The 14,125-nt window shown below is 32.7% G+C and overlaps 1 pseudogene; it reads left to right on the top strand.

The window, feature by feature from the left end:
* Positions 1-8,386: 8,386 nt before the first annotated feature.
* Positions 8,387-9,040, top strand: LOC143388930 (opioid growth factor receptor-like protein 1 pseudogene; annotated as a pseudogene).
* The last annotated feature ends 5,085 nt before the right edge of the window (positions 9,041-14,125 follow it).

The following is a 14,125-nucleotide window of genomic DNA, read 5'->3' as shown; positions in this document are numbered from 1 at the left end:
GTCTATTCCCTGAGGACCTCAAAAGAGCATACTATAGGGATACTGCCACTTCAATGATCATAGCAGCACAATTCACAATAGCTAGACTTTGGAATCAACCTAGATGCCCTTCAATAGATGAATGGATTAAAAAACTGTGGCATCTATACACAATGGAGTATTACGCAGCACTAAAAAATGACAAAATCATGGATTTTGCAGGGAAATGGATGGCATTAGAGCAGATAATGCTAAGTGAAGCTAGCCAATCCTTAAAAAAACAAATGCCAAATGTCTCCTTTGATATAAAGAGAGCAACCAAGATCAGAACAGGGAAGAAGAGCATGAGGAAAAGATTAACATTTAACAGAGACAAGTGGGGTGGGAGAGAGGGAGAGAGAAGGGAAACTGTATGGAAATGGAAGGAGACCCTCATTGTTACATAAAACTACATATAAGAGTTTGTGAGAGGAAAGGGAAAAAAAAGGGAGAGAATTAAACCACAGCAGATGGGGTAGAGAGGGAAGAGGAGAGGGAAGGGGAGGGGGGATAGTAGGGGATAGGAAAGGTAGCAGAATACAACAGTCATTAATATGGTATTATGTAAAAATGTGGATGTGTAACCGATGTCATTCTGCAACTTGTAATTGGGGTAAAAATGGGAGCTAATAACCCATTTGAATCAAATGTATGGAAGATGATATGCCATGAGCTTTGTAATGTTTTGAACAACCAATAAAAAAATATTTAAAAAAAAATAATAATTAGTTACTATACAAAGGTGCAAGTAGGAATTAATACATAATACATATTTCCCACTCTTCTCTTCATTTTAAAACACTTAGAACCATCAATCTCAAACTTTACTACATATATAACTTATATGGGGAGATTTTCTAAAACCCTGATGACCAGGTCACACTCCACAACCATTTATTCAGAACCTCTTCCTTTATGCTTGGTTTTTAAGTTTAGTTTTTTTAAAATGCTCCAACTCTAGAGATCTTTTTGATAGAGTTTGTCATTCAAGTGTGTGTCAGTATGTGTGTGTGTTTGATATAGACCTTTCATGAAGAAAGTTACCACATATTTGGTAGGCAAACCAAAATAAATTCATGTAGTCTTTCAAAAAGTTTCCTTACATTATTATTCTTAATTTACACATAAGAAGTTTCAGTCTTCGAGTAAGAGTTTGTGTAGATTATTTAAAGACATAAAACTAAGAAGTGAGAGATTCAGATTTTAAATAGCTATGAATCTCCAAAACCATTGTTTTGTTGTTGTTATTGTTGAACCTTTGTTTTTTATATATTTATATGTATTTCATTTTTATATTAGCCATATATATGACAATTGTGGGGCTTAAAAATTTATAAGAAATGATAATTTTTCAAACAGTGAGTATTAGGATAGGTAACATTCAATTAAATTACATAAAATATTTAATTTAGTACTCTAAAAACTTTCAAACCCAGGAGAGTTATTGGAAATAATCTTTCAATGTCAAAATTAAAGTAAAAATTTGACTATAACTAAATGATAAATATAATTAAAAACATTAATTTTTTCATGAATATCATATAGTTAGTTAATCTATCTGATACTGAAAAGTTGCAAATGTCTATGAAACCACCTGTTGTAAACAATCACATAAGGAAGGTCACAACTAACAATCCACAGTATTTATAATTTATGGTATTTACTACATTTCAAGCATTCTAAAAAAATAAAATTGGGGGGGAAGGAAGATGTTTTTGTTTTCTAATTAATTATAAACTACCATAGGAGTAGGAGTCAGTAATGCAGTGGGGTTTTGAAACAAGCACTAAGAAGAAAGGTGTTCAGATACTTCTAGCTAATTTTATATCTTCTTATTTCACCCATGCTTTCAACCACACAATACTATTTCATCTTAGCAAATTAAATAAACAAGATTTAAAAAAACATGATATAGGAAAATTTTTAAAAAGCTGAAGTACTATTAGTAAGCTTTACTCATCAAAAAGATGAAAACTTTAGGGACTCAGGCAGAAGTGATTATCCCTGACTAAGAAGGTGAAAATAAGATGGATCTTTATTTATGTGAATGAATTTTTAAAGAAAAAAAAGAGGATGAGAAGAGTTAGATGCTGGAAACAACTGGAATAAACATACAGACCTGGAAACACGCTAGATTTCCAACAAATAGCAGGTGAGTGATTTAGGATGAAAATTAGGTCAACATCATACAGTAAAAGGTTCTAAATGCCTGTCTCAGGTATCCATAATTATTATGGTAAACAAGATATGGTTTTTTAAAAGAATTTAGAAAAATGGCCTAAAGATGCTGAATTTTAATGCCCCTTCCTTCAAAGTTATATTAGAGCATTCAAACCTGCCACCTTTTAGTGGGCAACAGTAATATTGAACCTAGATTAACTCATATTCATTAGTATTAAATATCAATGATTAGTATTCAGTAGTATTGAGCCTAGACTAATTGATCCAATACTGCATCATTCTAACAGGGTCATATGTTTAAGAGAGTTCTTATTATCATCACTTTTAATTGTGACCTTCAAAGAGAAATCACTTATTTTATATTAGTAGATAACTGAGAAAGAGAATGAGAAGTTTAAAGTGCTCATTAGTACTCACTCACCTGAATAGAAACAAGACCAGACAAATCCTCAGGGATCATTCTTAGCTGATTATTGGCTAAATTCAATTCTATCATGATGGTCCTAGTTCTAAAGTTCAATGGAAGTAATGTTAACTGATTGTCCTGGCAAATACAAAATGCAGCATTTCATGTGGAACCATTAACACAAAGCTCCATGTGTAGAGTCTTTTGGAAAAAAAAAAATCTTAAACCTTATTCCACTTCTCGATATCTAAATCAGGGATTTACAACGAGCAACAAAAGCATCAATTTTCCAAGATTTTTGCATAGTACCGAGCTTTTGCTTTGAATTTGAAAAGGAAGTTTGTTTCCTATGTGAATATGAGTAATGAAAATATAAAAATACTACACAGAGAAACAACTTCAGAGTTCAAAGATAATAGTCATAAATTTGATGTTTTATTTTATAACAATGTTTAGGAACCATTTGAGAAAATGTGACCATTCAAATTGAGATATAAACACCATGAAAGAAGATACATGGCCAAAAAGGAAACCCAGGTGAGCTCCGGAACGGAAGAGATGCTGAGCAGAAAAAAAAAGAGGGAAGGGATGGGAATATAGCTCAGTTGGTAGATTGCTTGCCTCCCATGCACAAGCCCCTGGGTTTGATCCCTAGCACATACCCCCCCAAAAAAGAGGAAGACAGACTACATTCATCACTAAATAATAAAAAACATAATGGAGTGCTATGATATTAATTAAGCATTTTAAATTGCCTTTTTTCCTGCTCTTACATGTTCATTTTTTTATATTTTGGATTGAATCCAGGGGCACTTAACTACTAATCCACATCCCCAGCTATTTTTTTTGAATTTTATTTAGAGACAGATCTCACTGCATTGCTTAGGGCCTCAGTAAGTTGTTCAATATTCCTATATCACTCCCCCTCAACCTGCTAGAATTACAGGTGTGTGCTACCATGCCCATCAAATTCAACCCTAAATAAACTATTATAATGGTAATGGAAAAGGGTGATATCCCCCTTGTCCCAGTTGGGTATCAATGTGCCAATATGTTAACCAATTGGTCATGGATTTCTTTTACATTCTTTTAAAAAAATATTTTAGTTGTTTGTGGACCTTTGTTATTTAATTTATTTATACATGGTGCTGAGAACAAAACCCAGTGCCTCCCACATTAGGCAAGCACTCTAACACTGGGCCACAAACTCAGTTCCATCTATTATGTTCTTTTGTTAGTGTATATTTCTAATTTTTTCTGTAACACTCATGGATCCTTGTGGCTTTTTACACAAAATCATCAATATAAGAAATACCAATCAGTGAATATATATTTAAAAATCCTGTTTATATTTTCTAAATTGAAATTTATTATTTATTAAAAAAATATTTAACATTATCTATCTATACCCAGACTACCAATAGGTACAGTATGATAAAGTATTTTCATTAAGAAATATTTACTATAGGTGCTTACATGAGGAAGAATACAACAAGCTTCATTTTGATTTTTTTCAAGAGAAAGTTTTGTGTAACCTTTATTAAGTCTGAATAGAAATTTAGGAAAAGTGCTATGAAGTGTTTTGTTGTTTTACCAAAAACAACAATCCTTTCCAAGCTAACATATTGTAATAATGTCAAATTCATAAAAGTGTATATTCAAATACAAAAACTAATTAATATTGTGACCTCTGTGTTCTAAATCTATTATTACAAAATGAATATACAGAATTAATGTTATTTACCACTACATTACTGTTACTGCATATATTAATTATGTAACTATATTAAAAATTCTGTTTGTAATAGGATTTTGAATTTATACTACTTCAATAATTATGTGCTTCCAAATTACCAAAAAGATACATACTATATTTATGACAAAGTATAGACAGAGTCAAGAAATTATAAATTTAAATTATAAAGAACAATAATTGTGTGACTGGCTCATCAAAGACAAAAATATATTGAATGATATAATGTAAAGAACCCTCTACCTCAATTCAAAAAATCTAGGAAGCTAAATTCCTGCCTCAGCCAAGAAATAGCTGTATGGCCAAATAGACTCTTTTCTCTGTGTAGAAAATTTACTGAAAATTAAATCATTGGACTAGATAAATCACCATTTCTTCACCTCTTTCACAATAAACTATTACAAATGTGAGTTCCTTTCACTTTCACTGGACAGTATAGAAATAAAAAATGAAAAGAACTGGAGATCAGAATTACTTATGGGTGGTCTTTAAAGAGATACATTTTAGAAAACACTGACTATATATGTACACATAAATACCTATGTAGTTACTATATTTAATCATAATCCAAACAGCTTTAAACTGTATGTATGCAAAGAATTTTTTATATGCTATTGCCTCCTAATTCTTAATAAACTAAGAATATTGTAACTGGTATTTAATATTCTTTGATATCTGAGCATCAATTTTGGTGGCTCTGCAGTATTCCACTTTAAAAATTTAAATCCCTAAGTGTAATAATAATTTGGTACCTTTAAAACTGTTTTGCAATAAGCATACCTACAAATATACTTTAATAAATCCTCATTATTAATTTTTGAGGACAAATTTCTAGGGTATTATACACAATTATAGAACACTTTTTATCTGATAAAAACTGCCCCCCAAGGGGCTGGGGTTGTGGCTCAGTTGTAAAGTGATTGCCTAACATATGTGAGTCACTGAGTTTGATTATCAGCACTATATATATCTCTCCCCTAAGTAGACTTCATCAACAAAGTAAAATGAAACATAACCCACATCATTAGAGAGAATATCAATGCATTAGTAATTCCTCCTTTCCTCTTGATACAAAAAATTTACCTTCATATTTAGCTCCCTTAATGCTTTTGCTCTAGAGAAAATTCCATATGGGATTTCATTGATTTGATTATATTCTATGTTGAGGGAACAGATGGTGAAAAACTGAGCTGGACCACCCACTGGATATGACTGGATGTAATTTCTAACCAAGTTCAAACTGTTCAGTTTCACAAGACTGCATAAAAGCCTCTGTTAAAAAAAAAAACAAGCATAAATCTAAATTAGAACTGAGAAAAAAAAACTTCATTCGAATAGAACAGCAAATTCCAAACACAAATGCCTCAAGGCCTTGCAAGTAAGGATCTACAGAAACAGGTTAGGCTGATTCTGTGACACTTTCTCCAGAATAGTCAATACTCAATTGCAGCAAGCTATTGTCTTGCCTTGTGGAAATTGTGAAGTCAGTGCACTCAGATTTTTCAGATTTCACAAGAAAACTGGATTTTTTTTCCCTTTTTTTTGAATTGTTTGGCTTTAGTTTATTTAAATCACTCTATAACAAAAAGTACAAATGGGTGACTGAGAAGTATCTCAAGGTGGCTAGTTTGAGAGTGCTATGTCACTTACTGTAACAAATCCTATATAAGTTTTAGTTATATAACTATCTAAATTAGTATTAAGGTTAACATTAGTACTAAGATTAAGCTGGAGTTGTAGCTCAGTAGTAGAATACTTGCCTTGCACAAGTGAGACCTTGAGTTTGATCCTCAGCAGCATGTAAAAATAAATAAATAAAAATAAATAGTAAAAAAAATTAACATAATTCCTGTCACAGTATAAATCATTATTCAATAATTTAATGGTTCTTTAGGAATACTAAATTCAGAAGCTGATTATACTTCTTGATATAGTATAACACATTCCTTTTTATATGGTAAAATTTGAAGGAATACAAGTACCAATTAAGCAAGTATTTACTAAACACATAAACTCATATATCCCTACTTTAGTTTCCCACTACATAAAGAAACTGCTAAGTGTGTAAATATAAATAAATATCTGCCTTTAAGAACATTAAACATTTTTAGAGATATACAGCACAGATAGGAAGCACTTAGAAAATAATGCACAATTGGTATGTCATCAATAATAAATTACACAGAATAGGTGCTCATTATTTAGGCTTGATCAAGGAAGAGCAACATTAGTAGCCCCTGAAATGTTGTTACAAATGGAGACTCTGGGCTGACTCCCACAGAATTAATATGCATTACAACAAACTTTTCTGTTGACTTGCATACCAATATTTAAAAAATACTGTTTGTTATTGGTTATTCAAATAGTTTTGAATCAATATTGCCTTATCATTTAATAGCTTGTGATTTGGAGTAAACTATTTTTCTTTCTTCTTTTCTCTCTTTATTTTCTGGTACTGGGGATTGAACCCAGGGTTCCTCCACCTATGAACTATATCCTTGGCATTTTTCTTTGAAATTATCTTAGAGTTTCACTAAGTTGTCTAGGGTAGCCTTGAACTTGTGATTCTACTTCAGCCTTCTGAGTAGCTGAGATTGCAGGTAGGCACCACTATTCCTGTTTGGGTAAACTGATGTATTAATACTTGGTTTATTCACTTTTGAAATTATAATGCCTTACTTTATGGGTTGTAGTGAAGATAATGGAGACAAAATACACAAACAGTTCTACCATACCTAACATATAATAACTGCTAGAATTTTAGAACCCCTATTTAATTCCAAAGTAATGAAGAAATACCAGAATAACTAGAAATGGAGAAAATAGACTGCAATGAAATTTTGAAAGATCAAAAAAGAAATAAGAATTCAGAACAGGATAAAAACCAATCTAGATTAAATGAAAATGTAAGCAAAAAGAAACAAAGCCCACTGAGAGTATGTGGGTTTAAAATACCATTCAAAATTCTGCTGTCTGACCTCCATGAAGGCTTGGTACCTGAGATGTCAGTTATGGCAATATAAAAGGAAAGAAGAAAATAACTATAGAATTGAAAGTGAATTATCTATTTAATAAATATTTGATTTTTACACTAAACATTAAAAATCTAACCTTAGCATCTATTTTTGCACACAGACAAAATGTGAGCACAAGAACAGTGCTTAAGAAAACCTTACATGACATTTCAAGAAAAATGTCTTTAATCTGCTTTATCAGAAACAAGTTTTATTGAGATTCATTGCAAAAATGTTATTCTTAAAACTGACTTAAACTGCTGAACTGATATTCTTCTATGACAAAATATTGATATTTGATTATACTAAGAGTACAAGAAGACTTCTCTTCAACACATTTTTTAAAAAAAAATTTTGTAGTTGTAAGTGGAAAGAATGCCTTTATTTTATTTTTTTTTTTTTAATTTTTATATGGTACTTAGGATCGAACCCAATGCCTCACACATGCTAGGAGGCAAGTGCTCTGCCACTGAGCTACAGCCCCAACCCTCTTCCATGCATTACTTATATCACACTGTGAAACATAGATGTTTATCTTTCCTTTACAGTCACATATATCTGGATTCCTATCTTAGGTCTTCTACTCATCAATTTTGCCAACTTTGGTAAATTTATTAGATAATATCTCTCCCATATTTTCAAAAAAAAAATGTTTATGGTAACAAATTTGACTAAAATAAAACTGTCTTTTCCCCCTATCTATTGAATAAGAATATTCGCAACAAATTGTAGGAAGATACTGAATATAAAATAATACATGTAGAGCTCCTAGCTACATGTCTTGAGCATATGTGCTTAGTTATAGTTCCATTTCCTTATGAGTATTTAATCTTGCTAAGTGAAATATTCCAGTCTCAAAAATTAAAGGGTCTGAGTGCTGCAGCGGGCGCGCCTAGGCTGCCACCCAGCGCCCTGGCCGCGGCCATACCCGGGCCCTAGTGTGCCTGCCGCAGCCCGCGCTGTGCGCCCAGCAGCCCCGTGCCCAGCAGCCTGGCGCCCGCCGCCGCCTCTTCAATGGGCAACCTGCTTGGCTGGGTCAGCTTCCTCGAGCCCACCACCGTGGAGGACTGCGACTCCACCTGGCAGACGGACTCGGAGGCGGAGCCGGAGCCGGAGGAGCCAGGGCCGGGCTGCGGCGGCGAGGGCCGGGGCAGGAACCTGAGGAGCCCGTGCAGCAGGAGCGAGCTGGGGGGCCGGCCCCGCGCCAACCCTGCGCCAGACGAGGACGACGAGGCGGCGGGCGCCGAGCAGGGTGGTGATTCCTCTGAAGCAACTGCCAAACCAAAGAGAAGTTTTAATGCAAGGGATTTGTACAAATACCGACATCAGTACCCACAGAACTTCAAAGATATCCGATATCAAAATGACTTGAGCAATCTTCGTTTCTATAAGAATAAAATTCCATTTAAGCCAGATGGTGTTTACATTGAAGAAGTTTTAAATAAATGGAAAGGAGATTATGAAAAGCTGGAGCACAACCACACTTACATTCAATGGCTTTTTCCCCTGAGAGAACAAGGTTTGAACTTTTATGCTAAAGAACTAACTACATATGAAATTGAGGAATTCAAAAAAACAAAAGAAGCAATTAGAAGATTCCTCCTGGGTTATAAAATGATGCTAGAATTTTTTGGAATAAACCTGATTGATAAAAATGGATCTGAATGAGTCCCAGCACAACTATTTAAGAATCATCCATATTCTCAAAAGCCTTGATTCTGATAAGTGAAATGGAGGTGCTGGGGGAGCTCTGACCTCCCCAGCTAATCTGTCAGTCCTGCTGTCTTCTTTCTCCCTCTCCCCTCGCTAGCCATTGAGCTGCCATCTTTGTCAGCAATCAAGTGTATTTATAGTATACATTAGGATAATCATCTTCTTGACATCTAAATGGAACAGAGGGCAACTTTTAATTGTATGATTTCAGAGTTTTCTTTAAAATTGTAATAAAAATATTTGCTGTATTAAGTGCTTAAAAACAAATTTTGGTGTAAAAGTCCAAAAAAGAACTTTACTTAAATGGATGTTCTACATAAATTTGGTGGTTGATTCTGGATGCAGATGACTGAAGAATTAAAAAGGAAAAAAGGAAATTATTCATTTTTAAAAGGCATGCCTCTTGCACTATCAATAGGCATATCTCTTAACTCATTAATATATCTCAGTGATATGTGGATTATTAAATTATTATGTTGTTTATTCTACAGTGTATCTTTTAATATATACATATATAGTTTTGCATCTTTAATTTATCAAACTTTCAAATCGAGAACAGTTTGAAATTTCATATACTCAGTTCTAGTAAGAACTTAATTTATTACTAATAATTACTGAAAACAATTTTATTTCCAATAATATTATACTAATTACTATTAAAATCAGAAAATAATCAGAAACAGTGTGATGAGAACTTCAAAACATATACACAAATATGGAAAAAGCAATGAATATATAAACATTTTCACATTATATCACTTAGAAATAAATTGACTTTTTAAAAAAAATCTTTCACTTTTAAGAAAAGTTCTATTTACTTTAATCCCCTGGAGGATTTTTTTATATGGCCTATTTCATATCCCATGATATCGTCTTTTGATATATTTATTGATTCACACTTTAAGTAGTGGATTTCTAGAAAATAATCATACTGATAGTATGTCTTTAGAAATATGATTTTATTGCTTTGAAATTTATGCAAAAACACCCCACTTGCTTAATCTTGTTTTTTTTTCATGAAAGTCTTAGTAGCACTCATGTTTCAATATGTATAATATAGAATACCTCATCATTTTTAGTTCCTATAACATGTCAAGTTGAAGTACTAAGAATTTGAGGTAACAGTTTAAGTTTGTTTTTTCCATTTTTTTTACATGCAGGAAATACATGGATCCTCTGAAACAGTGCTTGTCATAGCAATGTCCCTGTAGATCTTAATAAACAGTTCCACAGAGTTTAGTGGATAAGAGTGAATTGTCAAATTAGGCTGAATTATAGGAATAATATTAATTTAATTCAAAATATCTTACTAGTTGTGTATAGACAGCGTATAGACACTTTCAGACTGCTTTCTAAATGCTTAATATTAAACATGTGACCAGATTAGTATCTGATATCTATTAATACTTTTAATATTTTAATTTAACTTCTAATATTTTAACAGTTACAGATACTAATCCTGTCACATATGTTTAATATTAAATGTTAGTAACTGTTAATAGATAAGTAACTGTTAATATTTTAACAGTTACCATTACCAGATACTAAAATAAATGAATATAATCTGAACTACTTAGAAATTATAGTATATTAAAGCCCTCAGAAGAAAAACATTTCATTTAACAGTTTAGTTTTTAAAATATTATTCTTTATGAGGGATTTTGTTACATTGCGCTACTTTATTTGAGAATACTTAGTTTCAAGGGGAGAACTTCCTGGCTTCCATCAAAAATAGTGGCCTTTTTCCATCATGTGTTTTTTAAATGTATATTCATATGTGACTATAGTTTCCTACATTTAATCTGTAAATAACTAATGAGAGAATTATTAAGTGGAGAATAAGTAGGGATGACATTTCTTTTGCAGATAAAAATTAAATGTCTAGAACTTTTTATATTAAGAATACTTTGTATATTTAATGGTTTTTTTAAAATAAGATTTATAGATATGTGTTTATGTGTGTCTTAGATATGAAACTGCCCCCTGGGTTTAGCTTTTGTTTTGTTTTTTTAAAAACTACCATGTGCTTGCAGAAGTTTACAGAGAAGCTGTTATAGAAAATTCAGTGAAGCATGGCCAAATAGCTAGAAACATTATTGTATATTTGCAAATATAGTCTTTATTGTTGTACTATAGGCAGCAAGGATAGTTAATATTGGCTATTAATAAAATAGTAAATTGAATTCCATGGCAAAAAAAAAATTAAAGGGTCTAATGTTTTCTCTCTCATATGAGGAAGCTAAAGCAAAATAAGGAAATGAAGGAAGAGAAGATTGGTTTCATAAAATAAAGGAAAGGTCAGTGGACTAGAAGGAGATTGAGAGCGAGAATGGAGGGAAGGGAAAGGGGGTATGCAAAGCAATTTTAAAGTCATGCTATATACATACATAAACATAACATAGGCTATTTCAACTTTATGTATAAGTAGAAAGAACCACTCAAAAGTGAACAAGTACACGAGCAAAAGGAAAATCACTATCATACAGGAAGGAAAATGAGGGAAGGGGCCTGGGAAGTAAACAGGAGGAGCCTGAACTAAAATCGAGTTGCATGCATGTATGAGTTTGTCAAAAGTAACTCAAGTACAGCATATAATTGTAATGGGGTAATGCGCGCGCACACACACACACACACACACACACACACACACACATATAAATATAAGCTTCCCCTCACTGACAATAAAACTGGGGCAATATATACACACATATTTAAATTGAATTTCCACTTTTTGAATTTTGATATAGACCCAGTCTTTATACTTATGTATATGGATATATATTAAAACCAGATTAGGTAGATGGGAGTAAAGAGAGGGGAGGGGTGGGGTTAGGGAGATAGGAAGGATGACACAAACATTATGCCTTATGTACATATATGTCTGTATTACTAATGTGATTCTATAACATGTAAAATCAAGGCCTTGTCTGTAGATCAGTGGCAGAGCACTTGCCTGGCACATGTGAGGCACTGGGTTCAATCCTCAGCACCACAGAAAATAAATAAATAAAAATAAAAGTACTGTGTCTGTCACATGGAAAATCAGAAAAATAAATTACACCTACCTATGTATATAAAAGTGCACAAATGCATACTACTGTCATGGATAACTAATTTAAATTTTTTTTCAAAAATTAAAAAACACACACACATATAAATATAAGCTTCCCCTCACTGACAATAAAACTTGGGCAATATATACACACATATTTAAATTGAATTTCCACTTTTTGAATTTTGATATAGACCCAGTCTTTATACTTATGTATATGGATATATATTAAAACCAGTCACTCTTAATTAAGCTCACAAACCACATCCAAATATAATCTCAAAAAGAACTAGTCAATGTGCTAATTACTTACACTCTTATGGATACAAGTCATTCATTATCAAGAGGGGTGACATTAAACAAAAAACCTCATATACTTTGATCATGTGTTAATTACTATGATCAAAGACAAAAACCCAAATATTCTGGTTCTCAGAGATGTATCTGGTATCTGTGGATTTACTCCTTATCCCATTCAACCTCTTGTCAACAGAAGTACTCTTTTGTCATATGTAAGATCCTGTCATAGTAGTCTTAATGAACTGATAAGGAAATGAAGAACCCCTATTTAATTCCAAAGTAAAGAAGAAATACTAGAATAACTAGTCTAGAAACTGCAATTGTGGGAAATTCATTTCCTTCCACCCACCAATACTACAGATTGAAGTCAGGGGCACTCTTACTACTGAGCTAAAACCTCAGCCCTTTTTGTTTTTTTTTTTTAATTTTGAGATAAGGTATCATTAAATTGCCTATGCTGGCCTTAGGCATGCAATCTTCCTGCCTCAGTCTCTGGAGTAGTTAAAAACAAGCACCACTTTGCCTGGTTGAAATTCAACTTTCAACCCTGGCCAAGCTGTTTCATGAAAATTCAGATACACTAATTTACTCTGTGTGTGTGTGTGTGTGTGTGTGTGTGTGTGTGTGTATCTACAGTTTTAATCATTAGGGAAGAAAAAAATTGCAAAAGATCTATGGATCCTTAAGTCAACATTCCATTCTTTTTTTAGAATATTATGCTTGAGTAAACATAAGCAAATATTTATGGGTAAAATTCCCTTTCATTGTCGAGACACACAGTCTAAAAGAGTGTTACATTTTACCCAATTACTACCAACACAAAATAAATAAAAAATTATTTAATATATACAACACAAGCCAAGTTAAAAGTAACATATATGTAACAAAATGAAATTAAACCTGTCTCCCTCTGTACAAAATGAAATTAAATCTCTCTCTCCTCCTCTGTACAAAACTCAAATCAAAGTGGATCAAAAACTTAGGCATTAGAAAAGAGACCCTCTGCTTACTAGAAGAAAAAGTAGGCCCTAGTCTTCACCATGTTGACCAAGAATCTGACTTCCTTAAAAAGACCCCTAAAGTGCAAGGAGTAAAAGCAAGAATCAATAAATGGGATAGACTCCAACTAAAACATGTCTTCTCAGCAAAAGAAAAAATTAATAATATAAAGAGAGACCCTAGAGATTGGGAGAATATCTTCACTGCGTACATACAATAAAGCATTAATGTCAAAAAACTTACACAAAAATAACCCAATCAATAAATGGTCTTAGGTACTGAACAGACACTTCTCAGAAGAAATACAATCAACAAATATATGACAAAATGTTCAACATCTCTAGCAATTATAGAAAGGCAAATCAAAACTACTGTAAGATTTCATCTCATTCCAGTCAGACTGACAATGATCAAGAATAAAGGCAAGAAGATACGGCAAAAAGATAGTGAAAAAGGAACACTCATACATTGCTGGTGTGACTGTAAATTGATGAAACTACTATGGAAAGCAGATGGAAATTCCTAAGAAAACTTGAAATAGAACCACCATTTCACCCAGCTATCCAACTCTTTGGTTTATATTCAAAGGATCTGAAATTAGCATACTACAGTGACACAGCCATGTCAATGTTTATAGCAGTTTAATTCACAATAGCTAAACTGTGGAACCAATCTAGGTGTCTTTCAAT

The sequence above is a fragment of the Callospermophilus lateralis genome, unplaced genomic scaffold, assembly GCF_048772815.1.
Source record: "Callospermophilus lateralis isolate mCalLat2 unplaced genomic scaffold, mCalLat2.hap1 Scaffold_45, whole genome shotgun sequence".
NCBI lineage: Eukaryota > Metazoa > Chordata > Mammalia > Rodentia > Sciuridae > Callospermophilus > Callospermophilus lateralis.
The sequence above is the reverse complement of the archived record's forward strand: the minus strand, read 5'-3'. Positions and strand labels throughout refer to the sequence as shown.